Raw genomic sequence first — 7,595 nt, 5'->3', positions numbered from 1 at the left:
AACAGATTTTTGTCCCAGGTCCCTAAATGGCCTCCTCAAGGATTGAACTCATAACCCTAGGTTTAGCAGGCCAATGCTCAAACCACTGAGCTATCCCTCCCCCTACAGAACACACTCACTGCAGGGGGAGACAGCTCCACACCTGAGCTACTGCAATACCCTGGCCGAGAGTCCTTACCTCCCCCACCCTGGCCATGTTTCTGTACGCCAGGCGCTCGGTGTCTTGGAGCCCGTCCCGACACCACAGATCGCTCTCCTCTCTGATGTTCAGCCCTGGGGGAGAAAGACACACCCATTGGGGAGGTTTGGCATCTGGCTTTAATGCCTGTTTCCTTCTCTTCCCTTTGCTGGGTGAACACTGGCTGGGGTTCTCATGGCATCCACGGCCCAATGGACTGGCAGGGTCCCCACCAGGTGCTTTAGTACCTGAAGGGGGATTTGTCTCATTCATCACAGTAATCAGGTGACCCTTACGGTCATTGTGCTCTGGGCATGGGTGCCTGTTAATGGTGGCTGCTAATGCTGAAAACGCCCCACAGCCACTGACTTCAGGATCTGGCCCTAGCTACCCAACTGGTGACATTCTACAAGCTTTGTGTCCATCCCCTGTGGTCCCTGCCCCTGCCTTCATGATGGGCTCTTTCCCTCCATGTGTCTCAATAGGTCCGTTCCTGTCCCCTCACCAGCTGGCAGCCCCCTGGGGGGGCTGATTTCTCTGGACTGGGGGACAGAGCCAGGCTATGAGGTAAAGCAGCTAATTTCCCTGGCATCTTCGTCCCCTTCCTCACTCCCTGAATTAGGGAGATGAGTGTGAGTCATCATCTAAGCTGGGGTCAGTCTCAGAGGAGGGAGCTTCTTTCTGTAGGGTCCCTTGGCCAGTAAGTGGGGGGCCCAAAACAGGGGCCTTCTTTCCATTGGGGTCCCTCTGCCCTGCTGCAGTTAGTCTAAGAGCAGAGGCCTTAGTTCTATTGGTGTCCCAATGGCCAGCTGGAGCTAGTCTCCAAGGGACTCATTTCTATGGGGTCCCATTGCCCAGCTGAGTTTCTTACCCCTCCTCTGCAGCAGGAGCCTCTGCAGCCAATAGATCCCAGCCCTGGCTTGCCGGCTGATGTCATCGGCTGGGTCAGAGAGGTAGAGACCCAGACGCAGCACAAAGTTGCCCGCCTTGGGGAAATCGGAGGAGGTCTGGTGGAGGAGGAGAAGGGGGGAATCCATCAACATTCTACCTTCAGCTCCCCAGCTCCCCGGGGCCAGAGCTCTGCTCCCATCCATCTGTAGGAGGCACTGGGGGAGAGGAACTAGAGCCCTCTTTCTCTCTGCCCCCAAGGGAGCTTGGAGCAAAGGGACCCACGGCCTGGGCCCTCTATGAGCACGAGCTGCCAGGCTTCTCCAGAGTAACAAGGGCACTGAGGCCAGGTACGACCCTGCCAGCCAGTGGCCTATGGAATGTCGCAGTCCCTTACGGAGCCAGGGGGGACCACTTAACCAGGGGATGAGGAATTTGACTCAAGCCCTGGCTCTGCAGGATGCTGGGGTCAAAGGTCACTTACGTCAAATCCGGAGAGGGAGGTGGCAAATCGGAGCAGGGCAGCGCTGCTCCGTATGGCCCTAGCTCTCTCCTGGGTGTTTCTGGAGTCAAGCCAGAAATGGAGGTGCTGCAGGAGAAGAAGGCAGGGGACAGTCAGCCGGCAGGCTTACATGCTCTACAAACGAGCCTCTCCCACTCCACATGGGGCAGAGAACTTGTGCTCAGGGTGCAATATCTGACTCCTCATGTGGGGGTTCATGACACTGCCCACATCTTGCTGGGCACAAGCTGTCACTGTCTCTCCAGCCTGGGACAAAGCTCAGCCTTGGGGCTGGTCTATTTGCTCTGAACCCCTGATCCATCAACAGCCCATCAGGATCGAGGCACATGCCCTGTGCCCCCAGACCCCAGCTCCAGAGGCCTTAGTAGGATGCATGGACGGGCCGTGGGGACAATCACTCCAGGAACTGCCGTGTCCCTAGGACAGAAGAGCTGTTTCCCTCAGTCTTCTCCTGTATCTCAGGGTCTCCCTAGAAAGGAGCCAGTAACTTTTCTCAGAGGCCTGTGTCCCATATCGCACAGGGGTTTCAGTCTGTCAGTCCCCAGCCAGGCCTGGTGCTCACTTTTAGTGCTCAATGGAACCATGCAGAGCTCTGGCTGACAGTCCCAGCTCCTTCCCTCTGCCCCCGCCCCTTCCCCGCCACCGCTACCCCGGATGGCGGAAGGATCCCAGCATTCAACTGCACTGATGGCTCTGGGAAAGCGTGGCCATCTGGGTCCAAGCTGGGAGGACACAATGGAAACATGGTTCTTCTAGTCTCTCCTTTGCAGCCCTCCCACGGGGTTCATGGTAAATTCCCCCCCAGACCCTCCCATTCTCCTCACCTCCAAGAGGTGCTGCAGCTTGTCCGTGGTGGGGGTCTCTGCCAGCAGGCCCCCGAGCATGGTGTCCAGGCTCTCTAAGTAGGTGTTGTGCAGAGCCTGTGTCATAAATATAAAGGCAAGGGTAAACCCCTTTAAAATCCCTCCTGGCCAGAGGAAAAATCCTCTCACCTGTAAAGGGTTCAGAAGCTAAAGGTAACCTCTCTGGCACCTGACCAAAATGACCAATGAGGAGACAAGATACTTTCAAAAGCTGGGAAAAGGGAGAAAAACAAAGGGTCTGTGTCTGTCTGTGTGATGCTTTTGCCGGAGACAGAACAGGTATGGAGTCTTAGAACTTAGTAAGTAATCTAGCTAGGTGGGTGTTAGATTATGATTTCTTGAAATGGCTGAGAAAAGAGCTTTGCTGAATAGAATGAATATTCCTGTCTGTGTATCTTTTTTGTAACTTAAGGTTTTACCTAGAGGGATTCTCTATGTTTTGAATCTAATTACCCTGTAAGGTATTTACCATCCTGATTTTACAGAGGTAATTCTTTTCTTTTTACTTCTATTAAAAGTCTTCTTGTAAGGAAACTGAATACTTTTTCATTCTTCTAAGATCCAAGGGCTTGGGTCTGTGGTCACCTATGCACATTGATGAGGATTTTTACCAAACCTTCCCCAGGAAGTGGTGTGCAAGGGTTGGGAGGATTTTGGGTGGAAAGGTGTGTCCAAACTTTGTTTTCCCAGTAAACCCAGATAAAGTTTGGTAGTGGAAATCCAAGGGCAAAGGGTAAAATAGTTTGTACCTTGGGGAAGTTTTAACCTAAGCTGGTAAAAGTAAGCTTAGGAGGTTTTCATGCAGGTCCCCACAACTGTACCCTAGAGTTCAGAGTGGGGAAGGAACCTTGACAGCCTGCAAGAAGAGGGAGCACCCGTCAGTCATGGGACATGGGGCTACCCCTCTCAGGGGACCAGGAGGGTTCTCTGGGGAGCCCTGGACAGACCCAAAAGGTACATCCTGGCCTCTGCCATTCACATCACTGCAGGGACACTTAGCAAGAGTTCATGGCTGGATGCCTGCTGGCTCTTCAATCCTTGCCCTTAGCAGTTCTCTGCGCAGGGCCTGGTACCCAGCAGAATATGGAAAAGCCAAACCGCAATGGGTGGGAGGTAGGATCCCTGGGAAAGTCCAGGCAGCAGAGCACACAATGAGGAGAAGAGGGAAGACTGGGATCAGCCTACAGAGGGGTAACGCAATCCTCACTGGCGGGAAGGGGCCCTCCCTTGCAGTTTGTGTCATCCCCCCCACCCCACACGCCCTGCCCGGGCTTGCCCCCCGCTCTGCTCACCCCTCCCCTATTCTCAGCAGCTCCATCAAACCGAGGGGGCAGGGACCAGAGGCCGCTCCTGGGACAGAGAAGTAGGATCATGACCTACCCGGAAGTGGGTGGTGTCCTGCCCCGTGCCCATGGTGAAAATGGTGTATTGTAGAGCCCGCAGGAGGCGTGACTCCAGCTCCAGGGCAAGTGGTGGCTTCAGTTTGCTGGAGGGAAAGAGGAGCCCGTGTTATGCTTGGCAGCACCGGAGTGGCGCTGGCAGTGTCATGCACATGACCCTCCTCCCCTGCAATGATCCCTCCCTATGGCCACTGTAACGTTACGGGAGTGAAATCACCCCCCAGCCAGGAAAGAGGGGATGTTCCCACCTCCTCTGCTGGGGGATGCAAACAGACACGGCTGGGGTTAATCTAGGCCCGAGAGGATCTGCACCAGGGTTAGAGCAGCTGGATGGGAGGGTCCTGGTACCTGAGGCTACAAACCGCGGCCATGGAGCTGGAGACGATGGAGCTCGGCTCAGACACCATGGGCAGATCTTCAATCAGCTCCTGAGAGACCCCAAGGAGATAAAATTGCATGTGAGATTCAGGCCCTGTAGACCCACAGGCGCTTCCCAGGGAGGAGGCCAAAGTGCTCTGCAGAAACAGTCAGTGTCACCCCCACCCCCAACCAGCTGGCCTCCCCATTCCTCCCATCCATCAAACTTACTCTTTCCTTCCCCCTCTCCCACCCAATTCTTCCCTCCCCTCAGCCTCAGCTGCCCCTCCGGCCTTACAGTTTCCCCACTGCCAGTTCCCCATCAGTGTCAGAATTTCCTCTTTCCCTGCTCCCCAGTCCTCATCCCCAGTAAGCCCTGTCCTCTGCTTCCCCCTCCAGCCCCACTAACTCTTCCTCCCATGTTGGGCTCCCTCACCCCAGGAGCCGGGCACGGGGTCCCACTCACCGCAATGCTCTCCACAAGGGCCGCTTTGGAGAAGTGCGGCTCCAGAGTGTCCCACCCCTGCTGCTGTGCCGACAAGCACAGACGTGGGACAGCGTGGAGGAAGCGGAGCTGTTTGGCCCTGTCCTCCACCCACTAAGAGTGGGGTTGTGGGAGAGAGAGAGAGAGAGAGAGACGGTCAGGTAGGGACCTCCCCACCCCACCTACAAAAGCTCCAGGTCTCAGGACCTCCCTGGAGTTGGACAGGGAAAGCCGCCCCTCTTCCCAAAACCAGTGTCACCCTGCACAGACTAGGGTTGTAACTGGGGCAGTGTCTGCGGGGAGCGGACACCTTGGCCTGCATGAGATGAACACCCCCACTTTGGGGTGCCAGGTAACAGGGGAGAAGTGCCCCCCATTGCGGGTGATGGATTCTCTGGGACAAGACCCCGAATGTGGGTGGGGATGGAACAAGGGGCAGGACAGACTTGGGGGCAGTGCAGCTGGAAGATTTTTGTACCTCAACTCTGCCCTGGAGGTGCTGCTGGATGACCTTGATGGTGTCTTGTTCAGGGGACACATCCTCCTCCTCCTCCTCCTCCTCCAGCTGGGCACTGAGGGTCTCTGCACCAGGGAGAGAAGGAGAAAAGCATCATTTATGCTACTGCTGTGAGAATGCAGGGTAGAGAAATGGCTCAATGTCCCCCATCCTCAACAAGGAACCCCATGGCATCAAGGTCCCCACCCTGCCCTTCCCAGAGATGACCTCAGCCCCATCAGCCTCAGGGCCCCGTGGCCATCAGCCCCCACCCAACATTATCAGGGGAGGCTGGAGCTCCCCCAACTCTGCCCAGCATCTCCTGCCATGGAGTGTGGCTGGGCCACTCCCACTGGTGTCAGTGGGGCTCCCGTGGCTCCATCCTGGCGCCTTGGTGAGCCAATGGGCACAGGGTGTGTCATAAAGATCAAGGGAAGGGTAACCACCTTTGTGTATACAGTGCTATAAAATCCCTCCTGGCCAGAGGCAAAACCCTTTCACCTCTAAAGGGTTAAGAAGCTAAGATAACCTCGCTAGCACCTGACCCAAAATGACCAATGAGGGAACAAAATACTTTCAAATCTGGAGGGGGGTGGGTGACGGGGGACTAATCAAGGGTTTTGTCTGTCTGTGTAATGCTTTTGCTGGGGACAAATCAGAAATGCAAGCCTTCCAACTCCTGTTAAGTTAGTAAGTAATCTAACTAGCAAATGTGTTAGATTTTCTTTTGTTTAATGGCTGGTAAAATAAGCTGTGTTGGAGGGAATGTATATTCCTGTTTTTCTGTCTTTTTGTATCTTAAGATTTTGCCTAGAGGGATTCTCTGTGTTATAAATCTGATTACCCTGTAAGGTATTTACCATCCTGATTTTACAGAGATAATTCGTTTACCTTTACTTTTATTAAAATTCTTCTTTTAAAAAACTAACTAATTTTTCATTGTTCTTAAGAACCAAGGGCTTGGGTCTCGGTTCACCTGTACCAATTGGTGAGGATTATTATTAAGCCTTTGCAGGAAAGGGGGTGTAGAGCCTTGGGGGATATTTTGAGGGAAGATGTCTCCAAGTGGTCTCTTTCCCTGTTCTTTGTTTAAAATGCTTGGTGGTGGCAGCATACTGTTAAAGGACAAGGCAAAGTTTGTACCTTGGGGAAGTTTCTAACCTAAACTGGGAAAAACAAGCTTAGGGGGTCTTTCATGCAGGTCCCCACATCTGTACCCTAAAGTTCAGAGTGGGGAAGGAACCTTGACATGGTGGCAGTGGTGGGATCATTTTGGACCAGAAGCACAGCAGGATTTTAAAAGGTTTTGTAAAAGGTGATTGCAGCTGTAGATTTTGTCTCTCTGTCTGGGGGACAGAGCAGCAGGCATAACAAAAGGAGTTTTCTGTCAGCTGAAAACAGCTATCAAAGAAAAAAGGAATCGGGTTACAGCACAGCAAAATTTTACAAGTCAGGGTTTTTGGGTTTTTTGCTTTATTTTTAACTCTTGGTGTAAAGTGAGTTAAAAACAGAGAGGTTAGGAGGACAGAATGCCATGTTCAACAGAAGCTGCAATTAGCCAGATTTGAGGCTGAGGAAAAACAAAAGGAACATAAAAGATGGGTCGAACTCAGGCAGAGAAAATGAAGGCAAAAAAAGAAATGGAGGCAAAGGAAAAAGAAATGGAGGAGAGGAAAAAAGAAAAGAAGCATGCAGAGGAGAAGAAGGAAAAAGAGAGGAAGCATACAGTGGAGATGGAGAAGGCAAAGGCTCGGCAGAATATACTAAATAACCCTAACAATCCTTCCCCAACAATCCACAAATCCTTCCCCAACAATCCATTACACTATATCCACAGTATAATGAATCCAGTGATACTGCGGAATATTTTCTCACCTTTGAGAGACTTTGCACACTCCATCAAATCCCTGAAGCTCACAAGATGACCAGATCGGCCGCCAGATTGCCTGGAAGAGTTCTGGACATATTCAATAAGATGGTGATTGAGGAAGCTTCGAACTATAATAAATCCAAGGGTTTGGTTTTAAAACAATTTCAAGTTACACCTGAAACTTACAGAGTAAAAGTGAAAGCCCTTAAGAGAGGACCTGGACTAAGTAATGTGGCTTATGTAAACCAGAGAACAGATCTGTTTGAGAAATGGCTCAATGGACAGGATGTAACTAGCTTTGGAGGAATACGGGATTTGATAATACAGGAGCAATTCCTGAATATATCCAAGGATGATAGAAAGCAGTGTTTATGGGATAAAAAAATGGACTCAGCAGGAAGTCTTGCTTTTTATGCTGATCTATACAAGCAGTCCCAGACTGCCAGAGAGGCGGGGCAAACCGGAACAAAACGGGTGGAGGGAGGAGAGAGGAACAACCCTGGTCACAGTTGGAGCGGATACCAGAAGGGACACCC

The sequence above is a fragment of the Lepidochelys kempii genome, chromosome 6, assembly GCF_965140285.1.
Source record: "Lepidochelys kempii isolate rLepKem1 chromosome 6, rLepKem1.hap1, whole genome shotgun sequence".
Classification (NCBI taxonomy): domain Eukaryota; kingdom Metazoa; phylum Chordata; order Testudines; family Cheloniidae; genus Lepidochelys; species Lepidochelys kempii.
The sequence above is the reverse complement of the archived record's forward strand: the minus strand, read 5'-3'. Positions refer to the sequence as shown.